Source organism: Hibiscus syriacus, unplaced genomic scaffold (assembly GCF_006381635.1).
Source record: "Hibiscus syriacus cultivar Baekdansim isolate YM2019G1 unplaced genomic scaffold, ASM638163v2 tig00111409_pilon, whole genome shotgun sequence".
NCBI lineage: Eukaryota > Viridiplantae > Streptophyta > Magnoliopsida > Malvales > Malvaceae > Hibiscus > Hibiscus syriacus.
In genome coordinates this window covers 1,019,026-1,030,936 of record NW_024063086.1, presented here as the reverse complement: position 1 = coordinate 1,030,936, position 11,911 = coordinate 1,019,026, and the positions used below count along the sequence as shown (strand labels likewise).

The 11,911-nt window shown below is 36.5% G+C and overlaps 1 non-coding gene across 1 annotated transcript; it reads right to left on the bottom strand.

The window, feature by feature from the left end:
* Window positions 1-7,455: 7,455 nt before the first annotated feature.
* On the bottom strand, window positions 7,456-7,617 carry LOC120162903. The gene has a single exon (XR_005519587.1). It is a non-coding gene; the product is annotated as a U1 spliceosomal RNA (small nuclear RNA).
* Window positions 7,618-11,911: the final 4,294 nt, after the last annotated feature.

Genomic DNA, 11,911 nt, shown 5'->3' with positions numbered 1-11,911 from the left:
GTCTGCTGGTATAAAAAATCACAAATGGACATACTGGAAGGCTGTAAACTTATCAGGAAGTGGATTTTAATAAGCATATAAATTGTTTAAGACGTGTTTTGCCTCAGTGTTCTCAAACACTAGAAGTTGTTGGGTTTGAAAGATGGTCAAGAGTACATCAACTTGGAGCAAGATATATTTCATGACGTCTAATAGTGCAGAATCAATCAACGCTCTAAGTCGTCATTCCCGGAAATTACCTTTTTAGTTTTTCGAGCCTCTATTTAACAGTGGTACTACAAGAAAAGAAACCATGAATGTATTATTTCTTTAAATTCGTAACTTATCATATATTTTACTAAGTATTATTTATTTAAATTTACAGGACATTGGAACATCGTGTTACCATGGACTGAAAAAGATAACGAAACGTGTTGTGAAGTCAACGTCATGGAGAGTTGAACCATGTTCAAACACTTTGTTTGAAGTACTGGATAATAACTTAAATGGGCTTGTCGATCTAAATGCAAAGTGTAGTTGTATGAAATGGCAAACATCTGGTTATCCGTGTGGCCATGTTATAAAAGTTTCTCTTCATCTAAACCAAGATGATTCAAGCGCATACGCTATGGATTGCTACACTACATAAGTATCGACAGACTTATGCCGAGATTATCTACCCTATTCCACATCCTTCTGAGTGGGACATACCAGATGACTTACAAATAGTTTTGCCACCAGCCATGGATAGAATGCTACTTGGCCGACCAAAAATTCACGATCGTATACCGTCTAAGGGTGAAGAGAAGAAGAGATCGACATGTAGTCGGTGCAAGGAAAGTGTTCATACAAGGTTGACATGTGGATCACCAGTGCCATCACAATCATCTTTTCCTCTACCAAAATATGGATCCTCATCAAAATCCAAAGCTCATATGTTCAAGAAAAAGGCAATCAAAATCGCAATCAAAATCAAAATCCCAATCACAACTGGCTTCACCTTTTCGGACTATTAACTTAGGTGATTTTTAAATGCAAACGTTGTATTATGTGTATTTTATGTGTAAACTTTTAACATTTTCAGTTAGGCATGTATTAGTAACTTGAGTTTGAACATTGCTATGATATGTTCAATTGTTATCACTTATCACACATTCATTTGAATATCGTAATGCGAATTTGACTATTATGTGTATTTTATGTGTAAACTTTTAACATTTTCAGTTAGGCATGTATTAGTAACTTGAGTTTGAACATTGCTATGATCTTTTTAGTTGTTATCACTTATTACATATTCATTTGAATATCGCAACGCGAATTTGACTATCGCAACGCGAATTTGACTATCGCAACGTGAATTTGATTATCGTAACGGGAATTTGACTATCGCAACGAGAAAATCGCAAAGCGTATTAGACTATCGCAACGCGAATTGACTTTCGCGTTGCGATTTTGGCTTTCGCATTGCGATTTTGACTTTCGCATTGCGATTTTGAGTTTAGCGTTGCGAAAGTACACCTTCAACAGGTCTTTTGCCTTCAATATGATGCAGATTGAAATCACCAAATCAACTTTTACATTTCAATCAATTAAATAAGAACAAATAAGAATTATTTACACATCAATTAAACAAATCAACTTTTACAAATCAACTTTTACAAATCAATTAAACAAGCACAAATAAGAATTATTTACATATCAATATTAAACAAATCAACTTTTACAAATCAATTTTTACAAATCAATTAAACAAGCAAAAAATGCTAATAATTCTTATTTTCCTCATCAATTAAACAAATCAGACTTTTAAGAATCAATTAAACAATAAAAAAAAGTGTACCCCAGACAGTTGTTTATGCACCCATACATCAATTTCACACAGCTCACTTCAGGATTAACCTGCAGAAACCAAACATTTGCTCAAACAACACTTTCTACACATCTAAAACCAACACACAACAAATTATTATTGAATTCTAGGTACTTAACAACACTTGCATTTGACTTACAAATTGTTTATGGACACTTTCATAACGCGGATGCAGGTAGGCAGCATCTCGCATATATCGCTCTAGCCATAAAATACCGAAACCACAAGCCTACTGTACCTCTATTTCTATTGGTGGGAGGTAGAAACTTTGTACTTCCTATCGTCAAATGCTCCAAGCACATGCATACGAGAGGACCACAATCCCCTCTGGCTTCCTGCGTTTGTTGTGGCGAGATAACTGTAACATTGAACTTCTTTGGCTTCTTGTTTCCAGAATAAATCCAATAATTAATCGCATCCAAGAATTTAGCCAAATGAGAGCTCCATCCCTTAATATCTCTCAATCAGACAATGATATGTAATTTATCATGCTGTCATACTATTGTCTTCAGGGATGGAGCTGAAGTTCGACGAGAAGCCAATGATACGTTCCAAAACAGGGATAAACACCTGCTATCATAAGTAATTCAAATTGCGCACTTATTTATGAACATCTTTAAAATATTTAAAAAATAAATACTAACCTTATCGACCTCCCACCATGCAGATAAGGTTAGCTTGTCCATTAGCCAACATATGATTATTGTCGTGATTCTTCAGTGAACTACGTGAAAAGACGTCGACATAATTGTATATCACATATTTTTTTTTATTTTTCTTCAATTTCCTTACTATTAGAGACGTGACTCCCATGCATCAATATGCTGTTTACAAAAAAATACTATATTAGTGAATTACATAAATTTTTTAAAAAAAATTAATCAAAATGAAATAAGAGAAATATAAGACTTACCCCCCCCATCGAAATAGCCTTTGTCTTCAATCCCTAATAACACACCCCACCAAGACCGATCAATCAACAAATGCATATCATCGTTGAGTTTATATATGTCAGCGTAACACCCTTGGCTCCGCTCATGTAGATAAAAATCAACTGCGGTCTTAGCCCAAAGGGTATTATCCATAATTGTTTCCGGTAGTTGTCTCCTCTCCACTTCATCTACCGGAATGGAACTGGCCGGTAACTCATACGAAAGCCAACAATCATCCATCATGTCCGGCACGTGAGGGGGTTTCTCAATAATTCGACATATTACGCCGTATGAATCGGGCTCTTGAATGGTGGGAGGGACCTCTTCAACGATGACAGGGGCCTCTTGAACGATAGGAGGGGACTCTTGAACGATGACAGGTGAGTCGGGCTTCTTCTTACGGAGTCTTTGCGCTATTGGGGTTAACGAGACGTAATGACACGTGCACGCCGTTTTATGCGTGAACCCCATCATGCAAGAAAAACCCGACGTAAAGCATCCACCTTATCGGGCCGTTAAAAATAATTATTAATACATAAATCAGTAAATAAACAGACATGATATTAAATAGTGAAAACAAAGACAAATATGTTTCAAACTTGCACGGTATTCACCCAAGTCATTATTCTATCATAGTTCACAAAATGCATCAGATAACATTCTGGAAGTAAGCACTTATAAACATTTAAAAGGACATCATATAGGTTTAGTGCATGTTTAAGGACAACATAAAGAGTAGTAGTTTATTCTTGCAACTTAAATTTGCAACACTGTGAAGTTAGTATTTGTCTTTGTCTTTTGGTTGAAGTAATACAATCCATTCAAGTTTCAATTTACAGAAGAAGAATAGTTTCTGAAACTTAAAATCGCAACAAGAAACTTAAATCGTAACGCGAATTTGACTATTGCAATGGGATTTTCGCATTGCGATTTTCACGTTGCGATTTTTATTTCGCATTGCGATTATTCCGTTGCGATAGTCAAATTCGCGTTGCGATATTCATTTCCGCGTTACGATAGTCATTTTCGCGTTGCGATTTAAGTTTCGTGTTGCGACTATTCTTCTTCTGCAAATTGAAACTCGAATGGATTGCATTACTTCAACCAAAAGACAAAACAAAGACAAATACTAACTTCACAGGGTTATTTTAGAACTGTTTAGCAGTATTGGCAGCAACCGAATGAATTTACTAAGCAATCTAAGTGAAATGGTTAATCTAAGTGAAATTACGAGTAAATCAAGTTAAATATAAAAATCTTAAACTTACCTCGTTGTGTAGAGTATGAACCTCATTCTACAACGATGCTACCATCTCACGTAGAGCCGCTACCTCACCACGTAAAGTAGATACCTCGTCACGCCATACACCATTGTCATCGCGCGTAAAGTACCGACCTCCTCACGTAAGGCATTGACCTCATCACATAACTCCCCTAACTCATCCCGTGGAGGTGGAGAACATGGAGATAAATATCGTGGCATCTTTGCCGGTCGCCTATCATGAGGTGATGGTGGAGAAGAGGATCGATAATACGATGGAATAGGTGATGGCTCTCGTTGTAGAGGTATATAGTGTGGTCGATACGGTGATGGCTCTGGGTGAGGTGATGGCTCTCGAAGTGGAGGCTGCTCATCATCCGTGCCATCAAAAAAACGCTTACTAGCTTGCCACCAATCAGTGGCAAGCTCAGCCTCCGTGGGTGTCAGCCTCTGTAATGGAGTGTTGGCCTCCTAACAATATAAAAGCTCAAACAAAGTTTAAACGTGTACTAGTAATAACTTGTTTATATATATGGTAGTATTTGTGTTAACTTACATCATTTTGTCGTATACCGTAGTAACTCTTCCCAATCAACAACTGTCGTTTCCTCTTCCAGGAAATAGCTCTAGGAATATCATTTGAAGTTTTTAATGCATATGTCTGCATGTCGGGAAAAGCCTCAAATATCCAAAACTACAAAAACAATATAATATACAAACCTTAGTAATTGTTAAATTAATTATAATTTTGGAAAATATTATTAGAAATTCTTACCTTAAAGGCCCAAATAAAGCCTGACAAAGTGTATTTGGAACCATCGCCACGCAAACTTTTACGGTCATCAAAGGCAGACGACAACTTATTCCAGGTAGCTTTCCATAGATACGAACCCCACGAAAATAGGTTCCATGCATTTAGGTCCTCTACCAATAATATTAGGTCCTTAGGAATAGGTTGTCTGGCCTCTTTGCCTAAAAAGTCGGTATGCAAAAGTACTAAAAGGCATACTCGGATAACATCGACGTTATCCATCTGAGTAAAACCATCTTTCTTATTCAATCTCTCAAGTCGTCGACGTGTAAATTCGGCTTCTCCATTAACAGCTCAGGAAAAACCCGGGATAACCATGTGGGCGGGTAATATGACTAGTGTATCGACCTACATCATCGTGTCCAAAGCGTAGACCAGTGATTAAGCAAAACTCCTCCCGCCCAAAACACGTATACGCCGGTGGAAAATGAAACCATATATCTTCATTACCACGTTTTATACTCTCGGGTAGAAATGGGTCAACATAGCATCTCTACCTGGATGTTGTACTTTCAGCCATGGCTCGAAGCAAGTATCCACAAACAATGTTCTTTGTACAGGTGAAAACTTCAACGCAATTGTAGTGACTAGGCTTATTTTATTCCTTAAGGTCAATTGAGCCGAAAAAAAGTTCTACAAAAACAATAAACATACCAAGTTAGATTAAAAACTACACTGTGAAGATATACCAAAAACAATAATAAACATAAAGAGTAGTAGTAGTTTATTCTTCAAACTTAAATTTGCAATACTGTGAATTTCGTATTTGTCTTTGTTTTTTGGTTGAAGTAATGCAATTCATTCAAGTTTCAATTTGCAGAAGAATAATAGTTTCTGAGACTTAAAATCGCAACACGAAAATGAAAATCGCAACACGAAAATGACTATTGCAACGCGAATTTGACTATCGCAACAAGATAATCGCAACGCGAAATGAAAATCGCAACACGAAAATGACATCGCAACGCGAATTTGACTATCGTTGCGATTTTCATTTCGCGTTGCGATCCTCGGTTTCAAATAGTCATTGTCTAAAATTGAAACTTGAATGAATTGCATTACTTCAACCAAAAGACAAAACAAAGACAAATACTAACTTTACAGGGTTAAAGACTAAACAGTTTAGCAGTATTGGCAGCAATCGAATGGATTTAATAAGCAATCTAAGTGAAATGGTTAATCTATTATTGAAATTACCAGTAAACTTATCATCAATTTCAATATGAAAAACCTAATAATAATGCAAAAATTTCAAAATAAAAATAATTAAAAACTAACCCTCGGTGGTTGATTTGGTTGATTTTCCATTTCTGATCGTGAATGATTGTGAGGGTGGCTCTGAGATATGGCGATAGACGGATTTTGCCGGAGATGGGGACGGATTTCGTCGGAGATGGGGACGGATGTCGCCATAGAGAGTGAGAATAGAGATAGGACTGAGTTGTGATTTAGGGTTTTAGGTTAAGAGTTGTGATTACGTGATGTATTAATATTCATGTTTGGAATTTGAAAATAAAATACGCGTTGCGATACTAATGGCGCTTTGAAAATCGCATTGCGATTTTGTATTATCGCGTTGCGATAGTCAGAATTGCATTGCGATTATATATTATCGTGTTGCGATAGTCAGAATCGTGTTGCGATTATGTATTATCGCGTTGCGATAGTCAGAATCGCGTTGCGATTATGTTTTATCGCGTTGCGATAGTCAGAATCGCGTTGCGATAGTCAAAATCGCGTTGCGAATCTAAAAACTGATTTGCGATACTGGAGATCGCGTTGCGATTTAGAGATAGCATTGCGATTTTGTTGGTCATTTTGGCAAATCGAAAAAAAGTTGGTCAAAATCGTATATTATAATAATTTATAAAACTCTAAGTATATATATATTTACTTATTTACTTTAGGTTTATAAAAATTATTTTAATATATTTTTTTAGAATTATCCGATTGAATTAGAAATAACAGGATCATAAATTAAATTTATATTTGAATTCTTAAATTCTATTATTAGAGACAATTGACAGGGACCAATTTTGGACGTTGTGGGGTGCTAATCCTTCCCCAAACGTAACCGACCATGAATCCCTTTTTATTACCAAAAAAGAAAAAAAATTTGTTATACGCAGACCAATTTATTTTTAAATAGTTTTTTATTAAAAACTCTTTTAAAAGATGATTTTTTAGGTATTCGACTTACCTAACCCAAAAGGTCGATGGCGACTTCCAAAACATTGCATAAAAACCATTTATTTCATTCACATTACTTTTCCGCCTATAAAATTTTGTACCAGGGCGAAAACCGGTTACCACACTCTCCTACAAATTGACAGTAACCACTGGTGTGTTCAGCGGGCAGCAGTACAACAAAAGTTTGCTTATATTTGTATTGACATGCTTTTGACCGAATTAGTCTACTGATTTCTTATCAATTTATTGCTTAAAATTTTACTTCTTAAAAGATTATAATCTCATGATTTCTTGAATACCTCATTTGATTGAGGGAATTATGTTGTTGTTAAGGACGTCAAAGTCTGCAAACAATCGCTCCCGACAATAGCTAGTCTACAACCTTTACTCCAATAACTTAAACTAGGATTGGAAGGAGGCCGCGCGAACGGAAGCCCCATTGCCACAAATTATGACGTAGGCTCTCCCACTTTGAGGAGACCTTAGGCTAGCGCCCCTCCTAAGTGCAATGGAGGTCGCTAACCTTGGCTATGGGCCTTGCTGATCACCCATTGACCCCGTCCTGGATATGAATATGGGATTACTGCTTTATCACGATTAGTCCTGGATATGAATTTTTCCTACTACTGGTGAGGCTGAATGAAGCCACCGCGGCTTTAGAAAGAATATATGACATTCTCAATAAATTAGAACCTGCTTCATTCCTTCTTTCGAATGGTCATAAACTAAGTGAAATCTCAGAGTCTGCAAAAGCTTTCCTCAATGGAGTTGGGGGGGTTTTTGTAACAAAGTGTGCCCGTCTGTTAGCATCTAAGCTGAAAGGTAAATGTTCCCCATGGCTACCAAGAACAGATCAATTTCATTCCAGTTCATCTGTATTGTTATCAATATTCCCTTTCTTTTGCAGAGGCAGTTCATTGTCCACGGAAACGACCAAGCATAGCTCGCCTCGAACACGTATGGTGAGAGAATGTTGAGACCTTGGGCAAATTAGTTTTGTTAGACCAAACAGCTGAGGATCATAAAGGAAATAATCCATGGACGGAGGGAGCTACTGGGGGCAGGCAGTGGCCTTGCCCCCTAAAATGAAAATTTTGTTCTCTAATCCTTTAAGAAATTATGCACTTATAAATTAGTCCAATGAGAAAATTGCACTTTTCCTCTAAACAGTTATAAATTTATTCTGACCCCTTAATAAAATTTCTGGTTTTGTCTCTGTATGTATTCATTCCAGTAAAGATCAGAGTAATTGGATGGGATCATACGGATACATAAATATTATTTGGGGAGAGCATCTGGTCTGATCTTGAAGTAGTAAAGCAAATGGAAACTACTGTAATCATGCTTACATACTTTTTCCTAAAGGAATGAGTGCTTTAGCTTACCTTAATGTTTAATGTGAGACCAAACAACTTAACTTAGTTTGGAATATTACATTCTTCCAGAGATTAAACATGAAAGTGTAATTTGTTTATGCTGAGAGAATAATCTTGGAGAAAGTGCTTTATTGCCAATTTCTCATATTATATCATTATCTAATATGCATCAGTTCTTTTCGTACAGAGTTTTCAAGAAGGTTGATGGTATCTTTGATAGCACAAGTAAGTTGAGAAGCGAAGAATATGATCCAAAGCTTTGCATGGGGAGGAGAAAAAAACCTCATTGTAGTTGTTTGCCATTATTCTCATTTTTCTTCTTCTGTATTTTGTTCTCCCGTGCAGACCTGTCGTTTTTTCCTGTTTTGTCATTTGGCTTATTTCATAGTTGTCTTTCTCTTCTAACTTAAAGAAGAAAAAAAATGCAATCTATTGCAGGGGCGGACCCAGGGGTAGCCCGGGTAGCAACCCCTCAAATTGTGAGGAATATTGATGTTGTCAGCTTCTATAAGGCGTTTGAAACTGACCCCAAGGATTACTTCTTTTCTGAGTTTCAAGGGTACGAAATGAGTCACTCTCTCTTGGACCATCCTCTTCAATCTGAGGGGTTGTGCATATTTCACTTAAGTTCTTATAGAAAAAAAAAATTTATGTAACAAAATTGTCTATTTAGTGTTAATTTTTTTCTATTTTTTTTAATTAATACAAATATCACTCTTAATATTGTGCAACCCCTAAAAACAATTTATAAGAATATTTTTGTGCAACCCCTGAATTTTTGTCCTGGGTCCGCCCCTGATCTATTGTAAGCAGTGCTACGAGTACAGTTGCTGAAGTGTCATCAAACTTGGGATTGGGTACTTAATATATATTGACAGCAATGTCCAGGATCTGAAGGAGCAAGTTGGAAAGATGGAAGATGCTCGAGGTAGAATGCAGCATTCTGTCGATAGGGCCATAAGGAATGCGGAGAAGATTGAAGCGGATGTCCTCAAAATGTTGGCCAACGTTGATAAGAAGTTGACTGAAAACGTTGAGGAGAAATTGAACGAAGATGAGGAGAAAGCAAAGAAGAAATGTTTCTCTGTCCTGTGTCCAAATGTCAAGTCTTGATACCAAGTCAGCAAGAAAGCGATGGATGAGGCACATGCTATCAGCAAAGAAGAAATGTTTCTCTGCCCTATCGCTATCTTAGTATTTACAAACACTTTGAAAGCTAAGGACCTCACGTCTTGGGATGATGCCTTGCTGTGCAAGACAATGTATATTCTACCATTGAGTTGAGTTACAAATGGCTGAGAAATGACGAAGCACAATCTTTGCTCCTGGTATGCGGCCTGCATCCTCAGAGTTTTGATATCCCTATCTTTGATTTGCTGCAATATAGCATTGGTCTAGATCTTTTGGAAGGCATCTATACGTTGGAAGAAGCAAGAAAAAAGTATAGATGCACTAGTTTATAAGCTCAAAGCTTCTAACTTACTACTCAAGGGAAAATGTTACGAATGGGTGAAAATGCATGATCTTATATGCGATTTTTCCATTTCAATTGCATAAGAAAACAAGGGAATGTGGGTCATAAAGGATGTAAATCATCTGAAGGAATTGTTGAAGAAGGGGAATGTCAAATGTTGCACTGCTATCTCGTTGCCACACAGTAACATTGTCGAGCTTTCTGATGTGGATTGTTCAAATCTAGAGTTACTCATGTTGCTGAATAAAGATCCATCTTTCCGAGTCTCGGAAACTTTTTTCAAAGATATGAATAAGTTAAAGGTGTTAAGCGTGACTGGTATGAGTTTTCCATATTCTCTGCCTTCATCTTTTGGTTCATTAACAAACCTTCAAACTTCGCGTTTATGTGAATGCGCGTTGTCTGAGATAGCCATCATAGAGAAGCTGAAGAAATTAGATATACTCAGCTTTCAAGGTTCCACCATTACGAAATTGCCAATAGAGATTGCACAATTGACCCAACTAAAGTTACTGATTTGAGTGAATGTTCTAGACTTGAAGTCATCGCAGAAAATGTCTTAGTAAAATTGTATAGATTAGAAGAGCTACTTGTTGGCAATAGCTTTAGTGAATGGAATGTTGGAGGTAATGCTCGACTTGAAGAGTTAAATATCTTGTCTTCTTTGTCAGCATTAGATGTATCCATTCCGGATACCAGAATTATGCCAGAAGAAGACTTGTTCTTGAGAAAGTTGGAAAGATACAAGATTGTTATAGGAGAATTTCAGGGGCGTTCCATTTTCGTTACTAAGAGTAAAGCTTCAAAAACGTTGCAACTTGAGTTAGACATTGGCGATGGCTTAGATAAAGTGATGGAAATGTTGATAAAGAGAGTTGAAGAGTTACGCATAGAGGGACTGAAAGGTGCCAAGGGTATGCCTTTTGAGTTATTAGATACGACGGTTTTCCACATCTCAAGTATCTTACTATTAGAGAGTTAGAGTCCTCGGAGATTAAATGGATTATTAACTCCATGTACATGGGATTGGCTCTGCATAAAGTATTTCCTGCTTTAGGGACAATGGATCTCGGAGGTCTGCGTAATCTGGAGAAGATATGCCATGGTGAACTCATCAAAACAGAGTCACTTAGCCACTTAACAACTGTAACAATTCGCAGTTGTGATAGACTGATCCGTTCTCCATTGCCAGAAATCTCAACCAACTACAACAAATTAATGTCTGGTTCGCAAAATTTCAAAAGCTTTTATTCCCATGAGACAACAGCTTCCTCTTCACCCAGCGATAGTAATACATAATCAGAAACCGCTCCACTTTTCAACCCAAAGGTATTCATTACACTCATAATTTCTAGTTTTTTTACAATTTACTTGAGAATTGTGGATTCGCTTTTAAATGTTCGACTTAACATTGGCTTCCGATATATTGGTTGGAAAGAATGAGTAGCACACAACTGATTTGAACAAATTATGTACTTAATTTGTTGTTGCCAAAAATATTTAAATAACGTAAAAGAATCTTGGATATTTAAATGATAGCAAAAACTAGTACTTAATATTTTAATTAAAGAAAAATTAATATAAATAATTGTCGATTTCAGTAGTAAATACATAAATAAATATATTTTTTGTTTACAGGTTTCATGTCCTGTCTTGGAGGAATTGTTTTTTCTTTTTACCATGTGAGTGGCATTGAGAAAATATGGAATGATGATATTGGTGTTCAAAGTTTAACAATTTTGATCGTGACGAGATGCCATAAGTTGAAGTGTGTATTTAGTTCATCTATGGTTAAAAACTTTGTTCAACTCGAAAAACTTGAAGTTTCTTATTGTGATGAATTGGAAGAGGTAATACAAGGACCAGGGATGGATCGAGGTGGGTGTTGGGGGTGCGATCGCACCCCTAGAAATTTTAAATTCCCTTATATATTAATTATTTTCTTTGTATTTTATATGAATTATTTAATTTCGCACCCCTAAAGTTTAATATAATTTTGGATAAATTATGTATTTAGT